Genomic DNA, 17,188 nt, shown 5'->3' on the forward strand with positions numbered 1-17,188 from the left:
TCCTGGTCTGCGTGATTCTCGACTGCGAGTTTCAATGGCAATAATTCTACAGCTTGTGCTGATTAATGCAATGGCAATCAAGTACTTACAAGCACTTGAAAATTCCATTTGTGAAATGTTTCACTACTGCAGCGCCTGTATATCTTTGCCTGTCATTTTGATCAATTCTTGAAGAACCGTCATGAAGACAATCTCTCCCTCTTCGAGTGCATTTTCCTTCACCCTAGGAAGCTCATCACAGAACTCTTCATAGTTTGCGCAATCGTGTATAGGCTCTCCTTCTATGATTGGCTCAGCTATAAACATAGCTGGATTCACTATTTTACATCAGACAATTTCATGATTACCTCATAGGCAGAAGCCCTTTGAGTAGTCAACGTGCCTTTTGGTTTTTCTAAAATTGCAAATAATGCATGTTCAACAAATAACGTCATGGAACATCCCATCACTATGTTTGTAGCTTTATCTATGGCAAACGCGGTGGCTGCTAAACTTTGTTCGCATGGAAAGTGACCTCTCATTACTGGGTCCAAAATTCTGCTGTAGTATGCAAGGGGTTTGTACCCCAATGTAGTTCTTTGTGTGAGTACTGCTGTCATAAAAGTACCATCTGTCTGCGAGAATAAAAATAATTCCTCTTCATAATTGGGAATCCCTAAAAGTGGAGCCGTGCAAATGGCTTTTTTCAGTTCGTTAAACCCTTCTTCCATTGCCTCAGTCCACACAATGTTCTCTTTTGTCGCCTGTGCTTTCTTTAAGGCCTGCAAAAGCGGCCTAGTGTATGAACTGTAGTCAAAGACCCATGCACGGCCATAATTGCATAATCCTAGAAAACTCTGCATTTGTTTTATCGTGTGTGGCTTGGCTGTTTTTAGAATGGCCTCAGCTCTTTCAGGAGTAACTTTCTTTCAATCATGTGAAATCAATTGGCCTATGTACAACACTTCTTGCTGACAATATTGTAACTTTTCCTTGTCAACCTTATATCCTTTGTCAGCAAGTACAATCATCAGCTGAACAGAATCGTGTCCGCACTCTTCCTCTGAGGTGCTGCAAACTAAAATGTCATCTACGTATTGCAGCACAACACTTTCTAAAGCAATGTTGCTCATGTCCATCTGGAAGACTCTGTTAAAAATTGATGGGGACTCACAGTACACCTGGGGCAGCCTTGTGCTTTTTAATCATACTTGTCTAAAAGTGAACAGTGTCAAATCTTGCGAGTCTTTGTGCAATGGGATTAAGAAAAATGCATTTTTCAAGTCAACCACTGTGAAATATTGTGCATCAACAGGTATATTACATAGAATCGTGGACGAGTTAGGGACTAGAGGGAAGTCAGCCTCTACAATCTTGTTTAATACAAGATTTAAGACCAATAAACTCCACAACCCCCCTTTCCTTTTTTCACTGGGTAAATTGACGTATTACATGGTGACTCTGACGTCACCAAGATACCTTGGTCCATCATGGTGAAAATCGTCTTGAAAATTCCTTCATCCTCCTCTCGAGACATGGGATATTGCCGTGCTCGAGGTAAAATCGCTCCTGGTTTTAATTTAATCTTCACTTCCCCAACTCCTTTCAGTAAGCCTACATCATAGGTGCCTGTAGTCCACAATGAGATTGGCACTTTCACCATATCTTCATCAAAATATTCAGGAAGCTTCTTTGCTAACATCATTCTCTGCGGGACCTCTCTCTTAATCGCTTTGACCCAATAAGTAATGCACATTTCAAATATTACAAAATCGTCCTTCCTCAATGGCAATTACTGTGCACAATTGTCTACCTTTGTCATCAGTTGCATCAAACAATGCCATATTTTCTCAGACTATAGCTGCTTCTATGTCTAAGCGGAAAATGTGCCCCTCTTCTTCGTCCATGAGTATCTGTGGTCTAAATAGAAACTCATCTGGAATTCTCATGGCTCTGCCTACTTTTTAAACCTCTCAGATCTCTTTAGGTGTAGGTCGTTGGCACTAATTAGGAGATGACTCCCACTGTAGTGTTCCTCTGTATCCTTCTTCCTCATTCCAGTACTGAGGAAATTATGGGAATGGAAGTCCCTGGCAACAAAGTGAGGTTTTCTAACTCTTTTTGTGATTTGCTGATTTGCCTTCTAGTTTCTACAACATTCTTTAAAGGAATGTCATGCAATTCAGGGATCAGTCTTACTGGAAAAGAGGAATTAGCTGTTGACGGATTTTGGTGATTCTTATTTACAGACTTCTTCCTATTACCCCCTTTTAAGTTAGGGAAGCATTTACCTCTCAAGACTTTAGAATGGGTGGTATTCACATTCATTCCAGTGGTGCTTTGGCTGATTTTACCCACATTTAGGTGTTTAACAAGTGGGACCTTTATATTATTGTGGCAACAAGCGTTTAGGTATTTTAGCATGTGTAACATCTCTTTCTTAGGGGATCGTTAATACTGTGTCTCACCCAATTGATTCTTCTCACCTCCCTGGGCCTTTTCTCCTCCCAGGTGATCTCCCTGCAGAGCACCACCCAAAAGGTCAGGATCAGGAAGCGTCTGCCTTTCCCTGGCTACCTGGGAGGAGACTTTAGGCAGGGATTTGGTGGGGATCCAAAAAATTATTCACAGAAGACCTTGGGAAAGACTAGGACCCAACCCTCACAACACCTGAATGAAAGTTTACTTTGACCCTATTTTAATCTTGCCAATACTTTGGCACACTACTTTCTTGATCACAGTTAAGTTACTTTTTGTATGCAGCCTTGGCCCTAAGAGAATTGCTTTAGTTTGATGTTATACTCCAAATAAAACATGTCAGAAAAAATATAGCATGTCTGACTCATTTCCGACTCTTGTATGCTTTTTTGACATCTGGCACATTTTTGCTTCTACACCAATATTTAGAAATAGTATTTTCCCTGGATCACATCACCATTCTCAGTGGCGGGTGCAGCTAAAGAGCATGTGTAATATATTTTCACCCGATCGAGTACTTATACAGCACCATTTATCCTGGATAGCACTGATTCTGAAAACCATTTCCTGGGACCAGTAGGTCATTGTCAGGATGCTTTCTTGGGTATAAACAGGTTGCAAATTAGAGATTGTTTTACAGGCATTAGCAGTACAAGCCTGCGGTCCAAGCCGCCTGATGGCTGGCTCCCCCGCCGCCATCATCTCCCTACCCTCCGTCCCATTTTTTTGTGTCCCACCCCTCTACTTATCTTATTTTGGCAGTGGTTGCCGCCACCGCTGCATCTGCTCCTTCCATTTGCCTCCCACAGGCTGCCTTGGAAAGGAAAGAGGGGCTCCATAAGGAGCCCCTCTTCCTTTTCCATGGCGTCCATGTTGGTAAAGGATTTTCCTTCCTACAGTGGGACGATGCGCGCGTCCCGTTGTGGAAAGGAAAATCCATTTTTAGCACCCCGCATTACCGCTTTGGCAACTCGGGGTGCTAATGATCTTGATCCCCCGTTCCAGAAGCTGCGACAGGGGATAACGGCCCAGAGCCCTCGTTATATGCCCTTGCTTCCCTCAGGGAGATAAGTCGTGCTGCCGTTCCATTATCCCCCCCTTGCAGCCCCTGGAACGGGGATGAATGCCACAATAGAAAGGTTCTTCAACCAAAATGTATCACTAATGAGTGCTCCAACTTTGATTTCCTGGTCAGATTTAGATTTTATTAGTGGTTTGTCTGGATTTCCTGTTGAACACTTATATTCAATCATTGATGACTTGCATGTTACATTCAGTTAGACACTTATGAACCCAGTGAGCTTATTGACTGCTGAGTTTCATACATCATGAATAATAATGACTTGCCTGAAGTTGCGTTTGATAAGAAGTGCAGGATATCAACATTTTCCAAGCCAAATACTTGGCATAGATCTGCGACCAAATTAAATGTTTATCTATAAACTAGAAAATGTATATATGGCCAGGTTTAATCTGTGGTCTTGATATGGATTTTCAGTTGTCGATGGAATTAATGTTGTTTCCATAAGAGTGCCAAAGTGAGCTAAACATTATTTTACATTTTGTAAAGTTCTTGAAAGTGGACCTGGTCTGATGGATAGTGTGTTGGGTGAAGAGAGTAAAATGTAATATCAAAGTAAAGAGGATATATGACACATGTTTTCTAGTCACTGAATAATATTACATGTTTACCCACCTTGATGTTTTAGAGGTGGGGAAAACAAACCAATGATGCGGACTGCATAATGCAGGGATAAGAGTTGGATTGTAGTCGTCGCAGTCGCTAGTGTATTTTCGCTTTCAATACCTTGCTGACTGTGGAGGAGAAGCCAGCTACAAAATTTCAGCTCCAAGCAGAGCCTAGCATAGTTGTGCGAGTTGGACTGCAGTCATCGCAGTCGCTAGTGTTTTTACATTTTCAATGCCTTACTGATTGTGGAGGAGAAGCCCCAGCTCAAAGTGCAGTGTAGCATAGTTGTGCGAGTTGGACTGCAGTCGTCGCGGTCGCTAGTGTTTTTTCACTTTCAATGCCTTGCTGACTGTGGAGGAGGAGCAAGCTACAAAAACCCAGATCCAAGCTGAGCATAGCAGAGTTGTGTGAGTTGGACTGCAGTCGTTGAAGTCTGCGCATGAGCGCTGAATAGCTTGGCTCCTTTTACCAACCCTTGGAGGCATTCGAGGTTAACGTTTCATCGCTCCAGAGGTACGGTTGAAGGTGCCGGGTCATAGTGTGTACTCCACGTAAGTCCATTTCCTCCTGTTACCCAAACGCAAGAGTGCACCATGGGAGTGTGGTCCCTCTGTCCCGCACGGAGATCCATAGCCCGCCGCAGCCTGCTTTGAGACATTACAGCATCTGGACTATGCAATTACTCAAACAGTAATCTTAGAGCTTGGAGCGCATGGTGTCAATTTCTTCCTTCACGCAGTACTGGGCCCTCCTTTCATAGCCATTATAATTTGGTAGCCTGTAAGCACCAAAACAGTTTTGTGATTTTAAAACTATTCGTTCCTCACTGAAAGGAAATGTCTTTGATTGCTGCTATTTTTATGCACTTTTTATTGGTCTGGAATATATATTGTGACAATTACAGATACACTTTATTCCATTTTTTATCCCTGCTATTCGGAAGCTGTTTTGCAGCGACTAATACTACCTTATCCCCGCCTGCCTTGGGAGGCTCTGGACACTGTCTAAAGTTAAGTACTATAATACACCATTTTTCATTTGAGCATTCTTACGAATATGCCTCTAAAAATAAGTTTGAGGTCCCATAACCACAAACAGAGGAAAACTGCTCCCTACCCTAAAACACAGGTAGGTCTCGGTGCTCGTAATCTAGCTAAGGGAAATAATGTGAGCTCTACCAGAGCATAGGCAACAAGCTCCTCTAGTGGTAAACATAATAGATAATGCATAACTGGCACCATTGACTCCTAGTTCATATGTGAACCAAAAACGAATCCCACCTCGACCATCAACATTGGTAATTGACAATTCAGCGGGGACATCCAATATGATATGTTTTTTTTCTTTTTTTAAAATCTTTTTTCTTTTTTAAGATTGGAGGAAATGGGCTTGGGCGGCTCACATGGTTGGGCTGGAGCATGAAACTGTCTCAGGCATGCATGAAAATGTGACCCGCAGTTGTAAATGAATATTAATTCCTTTAGTCACAGACTGTTTGAATAGTACCCAAGGGACGAAGCGGTGTGATACCAAGTAGAGAAAACAATATATCCCTTTCGGACGTTACTTTCTCTGCGATGGACAGTAACCACTCTTTGTTGGCTCTGTACTATTCTCTCTGAGACTCTCTTGCCCCCAATGACCAACTACACCATCAGCCCTCTGTACATGAGGAGTCACAAGATCATGTCACCCACCACCTCAGAATAAATAGTGTGGTGGGAAATATGCCCATGAGAGCTGACCATGAGCCGGGTGGTGTTGAGGAGATGGGGCATAGACTATCAGCCTCGCCTAACATGTGTCCAATAGATGATGGGGGAGAGTGATTACTTCAACTGATGACCATCTGGGACAGCAGTGTCCATCTCGAGCGCAATTGTCTGTCCTACAATTCGCAGTGAAAGTACTGTTGAAGATGTGCAGTAGGATATTAGAGGAGGTCTCTGTCTTGACCAGCAGTAGTTTGTCTGGAGATGATGAAGACAGAGACCTAGATGAATTGATCGCTGCAGCTATTCCCTATATATCTGACAGTCGGACCTCATTTAATGCATCTGTTTCAATAGTGGGCACCAGTGTAGTTGTTGATGCCAACCTTATTACATATCAGGCGGCGGAGATGGCTGAACTCCCTAGTGAGTCCTCAACCATCTACCTGCCCCGGAAACATCGCAGGAAAAAGAAGAGACAAAATCATAACGTAGCCGAGAACAAAATAGAAATTGCACATACACAAATGGGTGAAGGCATAGAGGAGGTGCTTAACACAGAACCAGCCATTAAGAAAATAAAAAATTCTAATGGGAAAAGCAAGAAAGTGATTAGACCTAAAGATACACTTATGAGCTGGGTGCTGAATGATAGACTTCAAAGTGTCATTAATGATATGTCTGAATAAAATTTTAACATGTCTCCCCTGCAATTACTGTGTATGCCAACTAACTTAGTGATGCAATCTGAACATTCTAAACCTACTACCATTGCACTTGTAAATTCCGATAGACACCAAAAAAACAAATATATTGTCTCTGACACAACTTTAGAGAAAGTCTTGACTAAGCAACCCGGAACAATTACGATAAGAAAAAAAGCTATGGCCAAACCTAGATCTCGTCCACACATTAATAGAGACGATTATTTTGGCTGTGACGTGCACAATTCTCCTGTTAAGGATTCTTGACACCAAGGATGTTGACTTCATTGAGACAATTAAGGACCCCAAATATCAATTTAGTCAAACCTACTGCAGCACTAATGAAACCGCACAGATGATTCGATCTTATAAAGACCAATAAGCAGATCTAGGCTGCGATCTAGAGGTTGCTGAGGAAGCCCTGATAACTGGACCAACTCAGCAGCTTGACATGTGAAAGATTAAAGACAAAATAGTCACCATAGGTAATAATGGTGCTAGTGCTAATACCAACTTTGCACTACAAGCAAATATCCTGGGTATACTGAATTGGCTGGTCCACAATAATGACAATGGTCAAATAGCCAGAAATTGAGACCTGGCCATCTCAACTTGGAATACTCAAGGTTTTGTTCACCTATTGAAGACTAGAGGGTCTTTGGAATTCTTGCTGCAGAAGGATATCTTCCTACTACAGGAAGTCTGGTTACTTTCTGAATTACTGATTGATGGATACCGCATGTTTCAAGTAATGGCAAACAAAGGGCCCAGAGGCCGCCCATATGGAAGCCTCATTATTGGAGTCAAAAACTATTTAAAAACAGCAAGAATTCATACTAACGATGATAGTCCTTATGTTTTGGCGGTCAGATTGAGTATAAATAAAGATGCTGGTGTTATAAACGTTATCAATGTATATGACCCTCCAGGCTTAGGCAAAACAGATGACTTTGTGGACTTTGTATTGGATGTTATAGGTAGTATTCAGAATTCTGACAAATAAGCCCAGATATACTTAGGGGAAGATTTGAATGCAAGATGCCATTGTCCTAACAAAATTATTGATGCTGATTTTGTCAAAAGTAAGTCTGTAATTGTCATGGAAGACAAATGCTCTCACAAAGGGAACATTTGGGTCGATACTATGTTTGACTGGGACGGTTTCCACAATGACAATATTTGGTAGCTATTGCGAGGACTAGGGATTCACGCAAGCTCTGGAAACTGTTGAGTATTTTCAACTCCAACACACCATTCTATGAGATTTATGTCAATGGGGAACATGAGTGGTTGAGCCACATTAGTAAAATGTTCTATGATCCCTCTGTCCGAAGTAAGAACCCCTTCCTGCCAGGAGCCAAATTCAGCATTAGTTTCTCTCATGAAGAGATTATGCTGAAAATTGGTCCTCTAAAAGGCTATAAAACCCCTGGTCCTAACGGGTTACCCAACGCAATATTAAAAAAGGGGGGGCTCTAATATATTGTCTATTTTATGAGGTAAGTCAGGAAGGGTGGATCCCTAGCACGTGGCATGGCACGATTCTTGTACCAATCCACAAGAAGGGGCCCAGAACACGCCCTGAGAACTTCAGGCTACTTGCCATGCTAGATGCAACTGGTAAAATCTTTGCGTAACTACTATTAGGAAGATTAACAATGTGGGTATATTCTATTAGACTATTGAGTCATTTTCAAATGGGTTTGCGGGCAGGTTTGGGCACTGCCCACTGTATTTGGCTATTAGACTCATTACATAGACACCCAGTTGACAAAAGATCAACTGGGTGTCTATGTAGCCATGATTGATTTTCAGCCCACTTTCGATACTGATAATAGGGGCAAACTCTGGGCTAAAATGAATCGTTTGGGCTGCCTATGTGATTTGCTATTGGCGATTATGGGCTTACATGAGAACACCGCAGCTCAAATTAGGCTACACAATAAGGGTCTGTTTTCATCGCCTATAAGAACTAATCGAGGAGTAAAACAGGTGTGCTCTCTTGCCCCTGTTATTTAACATTTACCTATCAGAATTACCTAAAGCATTGTAAGCGGCCCATACCTGCCTGCCTAAGATAATGGGGATTAGTGTCTCTTGCCTTTCATACACTGATTACCTCATTATATTCGATAACACCATTGCTGGACTTAAAAGATCCTTGGAAGTGCTGCAAATCGATGCTTTGGAACATGATCTTATGTTGTATTTTGAGAACACCAAGGTAATGCACTGCTCTCATAAGCAGGTGTCGATTCCCACTTTGGTTATCGATGGGAATGTCATTGAGCGAGTGCATCGTTATAAGTACTTAGGAGTTGAATTTACTACTAAGAATGACTATGCAGAATTGAAAGAAGCCAGAAAACATAAGGCAATATCGAAATGAAATATGATGCATCGATTTGTATAAGAGCAGCTTCAATTAGTATGTAGGATTACTCTTGGCTGAACGTGCTTGAGGGCAGATTCTGGCAGAGAATGCTGGGGTTGGGACAGAGTGTCCCAATAGAAATTATCCGCCTAGAGTTGGGTCTTACATCACTTTCTGCAAAGGCAATCAAAACGATTTTTGATTGCCTTCTGTACTTAAAGTTCAGTAAGGCACCAGTTTCCCCATTGTTAGACCTTTTTGACCAACAATGACCCTCTACTAACCTCGAATCGCTGGCCTCTCTTGCACATGTGAACTTTGGAACCATGGGTTGGAAGCCTGTTTGGGTGAATAGCCTACAAGAATTGACTAGGAAAGTTGCTTGCAAACTTGAACAATGGGATTGGTGTGAAAACTATGAACATCTCGCTAAATGATGCGTCGGCACCTGCCCAGGAGAGCAGCCGCCTGGGCCCTGACAGGAAGAAACAACCCCTGGCCTGCATTCACACAACACACAATTCGACACACTAAGATGGCAGACATGGGTTTACGTCCACTGAACTGTGGGCAATCTGCCCTGCAACCACACTGGAACACCATGCCTGCCGATTGGCCGGTGCCAGCATCAATGCTACTGGAGTCCCCGAGCCGGAAGGTGGTGCCGGCTTACCGCGAAGGCAGCACCCAAAGGCTTCTGCCTGTCTTGGCAATTTCTGTTGGCCCCTGCTCCGTAGAGCAGCCTACTGGGCCCTCACAGGAATAAACAACCCCTAGCCTGCATTCACACAACCACAAAACTCGGCACACTCAGATGGCCGACATGTAGTCACATCTATTGATTTGTGGGCAATCTGCTCTGCAACCACGCTGGAAAACCAGGCCTGCTGATTGGCCAGTTCCAGCATCTATGCTACTGGAGCCCCAGAGCCGGAAGGCAGAGCCAGCATCCCCCGAAGGCAGCACCCAAACGCTTCTGCCTTTCTTGGCCTGTCCTGGCCGAACCTGGTCAGCAGTAGCCAACCCTCTCCTTCCGACACAAACTCACCCTCCTGAGGATTTAAGGCATAGCAGGGTCATTGATAAGCACACCCAACTTCCGACTCAAGGTAAAGCGCTCTCCCGTAGAATGCGCATCGTAAAACTATATTCCAAATGTTCTAGATACTGTTCACCAGTGATACCCACCTATCTGCAGTCCTTACCACATCAGACACGCTATCCCCCCCTTTGCAATGCACCCTTTAATGTCCAGCAATACAAACCTAGCCTTAGACCGGCAGTACATACTAGCTTCACGTAGCAAGCCGTTCTGTCGGCACAGGACCGGATGCTGCACCCCGCTATTGCATTCTACTGCAATCCTCCTAGCGCCATTGCCGCAAGAGGGAGCATTTCCTGGAAGTTATGGCCCAAAACACTCCCAAGCATTGTCACTTCACTAGTCTCCAGCGTTTATCACAATGAGAAGCCTCTACAAAGGGCCAGACGTCCTATGCAGAAAACTGAGTCACTAGTGCGAAGTACCCCAATACTCCCACACAATTATGTGGTGCTCCCAAAACGGACTTGCTTCTTACCTCCTTTGAAGATTCCTAGCAACCCACACTTCCCAGTTTCTAGGACCGTACATTCTCCCTCCAACATCGCCAATAATACCAGCAACCCGAACAGTGCCTGGACACTACCAAGCACTTGACTCAACCTGTATTTACATGCACCACCAGGCGGGCCCTCCATAGCCACATTGCCAAACAGCGATGTAACCCCATTGCCCCAACTCACACCCACAAAACACTTCCACAAGGAACATTCGCCTAGGTGATCGCTGCACTTTCAGCCAGAAAGCTACCCCCTATTGCCTCAACTCACGCTTGTAAAACACTTACAGAAGGAACACTCATTTAGGGGACCGGACTGCCACCCCCATTAAAACCAGAACCAAGCATACAGCAGCCTTTACCTCCCACAAGCCTATAAAACCATTGACACTGCAGAAAGTTATAACTAAGACTTCAACCAGCCAACAGAAGGGACATGATCCTATCCTAGCACTACAATGTGCACTAATCAATGCTAGATCCATCCCTGCACACGCCCTCGATATCCACAAGCTAATTACCACCCTCAATCTTGATATCTTAGCAACCACTGAAACTTGGCTATATGCAGCTTCCGGACCTGCCATATCTTGCCATTCCATCCGGATACACTATCTTCCGCACTTATAGAGCGAACGGGAGCGGTGGGGGAGTGGCACTCATTGAAAGGGGCATCTCCCTGTCCCACAACTGCAACATACTGTCAGCTAAACTGGTGCTCTCAGATTCCGCCACTATTAGCCTTCACATCATTTACCACCCCCCGGGTCCTGCCTTGTCATTTGAAAAGAACCTCCTGCATCACCTGGGAACCCACATCAAGCTGACCTCTAAAACTATTCTCCTGGGAGACTTCAACCTAGGTCTTAATGACCCTGATGATCCAGCTGCCTCATCGCTATCCAACTCACTCTGCGCCCTTGGTTTCCAACATTGCGTCAGTACCCCCTCACACAACAAAGGTCGGATCCTTGACTGGCTTGATGACCTCAATTCTCAAGTATCTGTCCTTACCAACAGCCCTTTCATGTGGTCTGACCACAACATTGTGCTGTTCTCCATCTCACCTGGCAACCACGCTACTCCCATCCCCATGCCGTTGCCCCCTAGCTTGGCCTGCAGCTCCAGAAACCTCACAATGGAACGCTTAGCACCAACGCTCAGCTCAATCCTACCCAAGCCCCCATTTGCCAAAAACTGTAACATTCTCACGAACCAGTGCACCGAAACCTTAACCTTAACTGCTGCTATCGACTGCTGCTGTCGACACCATAGCCCCTTTAAAGCCATGTAAACTTAAACCATCAGCACATAGAAACTCATGGCAAATTGGGATGAAGCAAATTGGAAGAAATCTTAATCTGAGGCCAAAAAGCTACTGTACACAGTAGCCGCCAAATGTTACAAAAGGGCCATTTTCTCTAGCAAATCCTCCACCTACAATGCCGGCATTGCAAATGCCAAATCTAACACCCATGACATTTTCACCATTCTCAGGGAATTAGAGACCCCTTCAGTCCCTCCTATCACCATAACTAAAGATGTCACATGGTGGTCCAATATCCAAAGCATCTTGCTTACTAAAATTGACACCTTGCAAAAGAAAATCAATATTAAACAATCCCAGATCAAACCTTCTCAAATACCTCAGATAGTCCCCTCTCTCCCCACAAAACTCTCCCTCCTCCCCCCGTGTTTCACTTCACTAATGTCTCGGAAGGAGCAGTCAAATCTATCCTAAAAAGCCTTAAACCATCTTTGTGTAATGGAGACATTTGTCCTGCAAGCCTTAAAAAAGACATTTGAGACATTCTAGCCCCTCTCATTACCTCCTTCATCAACGCATCCTTGTCCACTGGCATAGTCCCTACTAGCATCAAAGAAGCTTGGGTTCTCCCGCCTATTAAAAAAGCAACACTAGACCCTTGAATCCCTACCAACCACTGCCCAATTACAACTGTCCCCTTTGTACTTAAAATTCTTGACAGAGCAGCCTATCTGCAAATCCTGTGATATCTCAAAGCCAACCACTTCTTGGGCATGCGTCAATCAGGATTCTGCCTATGCCATGGGACAGAATTGGCTCTTCTCGACCTAAAGATCCAGATCGATGAAATTAGGGATGAAAGAAAGCCTGCACTGCTACTTCTCCTTGATCTCTCAGCGGCATTCGACCTGGTTGACCACAAAATCCTAGGTCAGCACCTATCTACCTCTGCCAACTTCTCCCCGCAGGCCATAGCCTGGATTGCATCCTTCCTAGGGGATAGACCCATTAGAGTATTTGTGGATAATGCCAGTGCCCCACCTTCACCCATCACCCGCGGTGTCCCGCAAGGGTCTTGCGTGTCCCAAACTTTTTATAACATATTCACAAAACCACTATTCACCCTCCTGGACTCTATCAGCATATCTTATTCAAATTATGCGGATGACACGCAAATCCTACTCCCCCTCTCCGGAAATTACGATGAGGACTCCACCTCTCTCAACTCTGCCTGCATGACCATCCAGGCCTGTATGGCTATGCACCATTTATACCTAACTGACGAGAAGACAGAGCTTCTCGTACTAGGCCCTCCCTCTGTAATAAAAAAAACAGACCCCCAATACTCATCCTTTAACATTGATAAGACCCTAATACTAGTCTCACCCTTTGTGAAAACACTTGGCGTGTATCTGGATGCAACACTTTCGCTATCACGACAAGTTAGTGCCATTGCCTCCTCTGCCGCCTATACTACCAAACTAATCAATGGCTCCAGACCATTCTTCAACCCCCCGGGGGCTGCCTGAATGTAGCCCTAGCCACCATAGGATCCAGGCTGGACTATTGTAATGCTGTCTTTGCAGGTACTACTGATATCGATATTCGAAAGATACAGATCATTCAGAATAACGCACTCAGAGCTGCACAGAATACCCCTGAAGCTGTCCATTTCACTGCAGCAATAAAACTCGCCCACTGGCTCCCGATTTGTGAGCGGATTCTCTTCAAAACACTTTCCATCATGCATAGATGCCTATTCAAATATGCTTCACCGTACTTATCCCAAAAAGTCTTCAATGCGTTCTCTTCCAGACCAACCAGAGCAGCCTATGCCTTCTGCATCATCCAGCCTAAACTTCAATGGGCTAACGCTGGAGGATCTAGCTTCCCAGCAAGCGCTGCCAAACAGTGGAACCTTCTCCCACCTACCCTATGGGCCGAACAGTCTTTTTGGACATTCAGGAAAGCGCTAACAACTCTGTTGTTCACCTAACATGGTCTACTTCAGCTTCCTCCCTCATGGGGGTTTGTCCATTAACCCATGATGTCTGATGAACACTATATGTAATTAATGCTTTGTTCTCCATACTGTTCACATGAGTTACTGGTGTATGTAACAGCGCATTGATGCCTCAGGGCTTAGCATGCTTTATAAAGGTATCCGCATCATTATTGACCAACTTCACCATCGTTAAAAAACCCTGCAATTTTATATTGAACTCTGTCCTTCCCCCAAAATGCGTAGATTTGTGCTATTATTGAGAATTGCTAAATTGCCAGTTCTATCTTCGTCTGGTCCAGAGCAAGGAATTCCTAAAGAAGCGAGGGGATGTTGTTCCTTTGGGCTTGCTAATACATTGGAGACTGCCAAGCATGATTTGACAGAGTGCAGGGAACATGGTCCTTTATATGTAAATAGGGGGGCCCTATGTCTCTGATCCCAACAGTATCAAGAATGAGTCGTTTTGGCGGTACTGTTTGAGCACATTGCATTGTTTAATATCTGCAACAAACTTCTTAAGCAGGGAAAGCTAGGGAAATATGTCTAAACTCGAATAACCAAGGACTGAAGGGTTTTTTATGTTTGTTTGTTGGTTGCATTTGTATTTTAACTGTGTAACCTAGGACGGAATGAGCGAATCAGTATTGTATATGTTCAGTATTGAACTACAAATTGTAATGAACTGTATTATGTGTATATGATATCTATATTTATATAACTGTCTTCATGGAATTTTGGATCTGTATTTGTATTACTATTTTATGTATCAAATTATTAGTATATTATGATAAAGCTCTTTGAGCTATAACCATAGTTAATACATTAAATTAAATAACGCAGGGATTGAAGTAAGGTATTGTTGCACAGGAGCTAAAAGCAGCTCCTGGATATCCGGCATCAACCAGTAAGCCAATGATGCCTCTGAACAACGAGAAGCTAGCACATACTGAGATGTAAAAAATAACTTCTACAGGAGAGTCAAAATAAAACCTGTTGTGCATTGTATGTGATCCAATATGGTTTACATATCTTGTAGGTGTGCCCAAATGTTCGTTTAGGCACACTCCCAAGCACCCAGAGTTAATGTCACATACGTATGATTGTATGGAACCAGTTGGCTTATGGGGTCAAAGGTATCTTCTGGTTTATTTTGGTGTCAAGTGAACCAAGCTCTTCTTGTACACAAACTGGACCTACATTGCTCCCAGCCATTTCAGACCATGCAATGCAAATGCAGAGTGGTACTCCTTAAGGTGAGGAAATCCAAATATTTTTTCCCGAGGAGGAACTTTAATTTTATCCAACAAAAGCACTAGTTTAGTTTCAGGCCACCAGACAAACTTCTCCATCAAGCTCTCAGTTGTGCCACATAGCATTGTACACACTGGTTGGAATAGACTCTTTGGTACAGTGATTTTTTTAATTGCATTGATTCTGGCTCACAAACTCAAGTTCAGTTTAACCCATGGGGTGAACTGATCTCCATTTTGTTTATTTCTTATTCAGAATATCCATGGCATCTAGTGTGTTTAGTATGTCTAGATATGTGATTGCTCTGTGTTCCCAAATGGCAGGTACATTCATATATATGGTTTAGTAAACATAAAAATAGACTAGCTTAATCCTTGATTTTCTACAACTTATAATGTATCCAGCAAAGCTCCCAAAGATTTTGATTAGATTGAAAATATGTGGAACAGATCCTAGAGAATGTGTGACAGTAATCACGCCATCCAGAAAGAAGAGATATCTGAATTAATGCTCCCAATGCTTTTTTCTTGCATTATCTCTGAGGTGAGGATCGAAATCGCCAGTGGTCGAGAGTAATGTGACAAAGGTCTCCTTTTTTAGGTCCCTTTGAAGATGTTAAATTGGAATTCTAGGCTGATTAGTCACAGTCTGATCACAGATATGGTTTACAGGCAAACACTGACTGGCTATAATTCCTTGCCTAATGTAACTTCACACACCCCTACTTATGCTTCAATTGTATCACTGCAAAATATGTCTTCCTTGAAGCAATCTTCCACCAAAAATGGAAGTGAGTGAGTAAGTAAATACAGGAAATTAAGAAGACTTTTGAAAATCACTGAGGAAGGATAGTTCTTAGAAGAGCAATTTTAAAGTTTTGGATATACAGGAAGTTCCACTTGGTGTTTGTTCATATAATGATGGGAAGAGAATATCCAACAGCATGATCCTGTTTGCTTATAACTGCTGACAAATGGATTTTGTCATGGCTGTTTCCACTCTGTCATATCCTTATGCTTTTCCAACATCATACATTTTGTTGAGAGAATTGTGCCTATGCTTCTCCTGAGCCTGGTATTGTACAATTGTATGCCTCTTTCTTTTGTGTCACACAGCAATTAAATGGCCCTGGCTTTTCTACTGTTCATTTACCTTATCAGAGGTTTCAAATGACTTTACATGATCCTTTCCTCCCAGACTGTAGATTGATTGAGTCCCTTTTCCTTCTTAGTAACTCTAATAGAGACGATGCAATATTGTAGCACCTCACTATACTATGTACTCCTTCTGGAAATGTCCCCTTGAATCATTTTCATGTACAAGAAGATCTATACTTTCTAAATTACTAGAAATGTAAGTGACACATTTTCCCGGTGTTTTAGACTTTAGACAGAGGTATGCTTTGTATTCACCATAAGAATAGATTCAAAGTATGACTGCAAACCCCAGGTGAGCTATTATACGAAATCACATGCATAAATGGGGGTTCTACCTATATTCGACACAGATGGACTTGCCAAATCCATCTTTGCTAAATATGGGTAGCCAAATCCACAGGCCACCGACTGGCCGCACAGCGAACACAGGATGAGGGTCTGCTTTATTTATTCAGTGTTCAGTGTACAGAGCCAGGAAGTGGATGAGGGTGAGTTGAAGGAAAACAGTAAGATGAATGTGGGGAGTGGTGGTGGTTGGAGATGCCAGGAAGGTTATATGGTTTGTGGGTGCGGTGGAAAAATTATGATAGGGGCATCGGGCTGGTTCTCAGAGTGGGGTGATATGGCAGTGAAGCTGCCCATTATGCATACATACAGAAGGGTGGCATGGGGTTGTGAAACCCAACATTAGCAAGGATAGTGGGGCAGGGAGTAGGGCATTCAAGTGAATGGGATTCAGTGAGTAGGAACGCTGGAGAGGGGTTTGGTGGGTGGGATTTGTTGGTTGGGTATTCGAGAGTTCGGGATCCGAGCAGAAGTAATTCGATCAAATCGCATATAACCAAATGGTAGATATGGCTAGAAGAAAAGGGGTCTATCGTTTATTCCATTAAAACACATTTTGGGTAAAATATTTGCATTGAATGCATGAAACAGCACCACTGCTTGACACAATTAATGTGAATAAGAA

General features: G+C 43.3%; 1 protein-coding gene across 1 annotated transcript in view; it reads left to right on the forward strand.

Moving 5' to 3' along the window:
* The window catches only part of LOC138487325 (uncharacterized), a 2,513,852-nt gene that overhangs the window by 728,821 nt on the left and 1,767,843 nt on the right, over positions 1 to 17,188 (forward strand). The gene's annotated exons all lie outside the window — the stretch shown is intronic.

Source organism: Ambystoma mexicanum, chromosome 9, assembly GCF_040938575.1.
Source record: "Ambystoma mexicanum isolate Mex_15411 chromosome 9, UKY_AmexF1_1, whole genome shotgun sequence".
In the NCBI taxonomy this organism is placed as follows: domain Eukaryota; kingdom Metazoa; phylum Chordata; class Amphibia; order Caudata; family Ambystomatidae; genus Ambystoma; species Ambystoma mexicanum.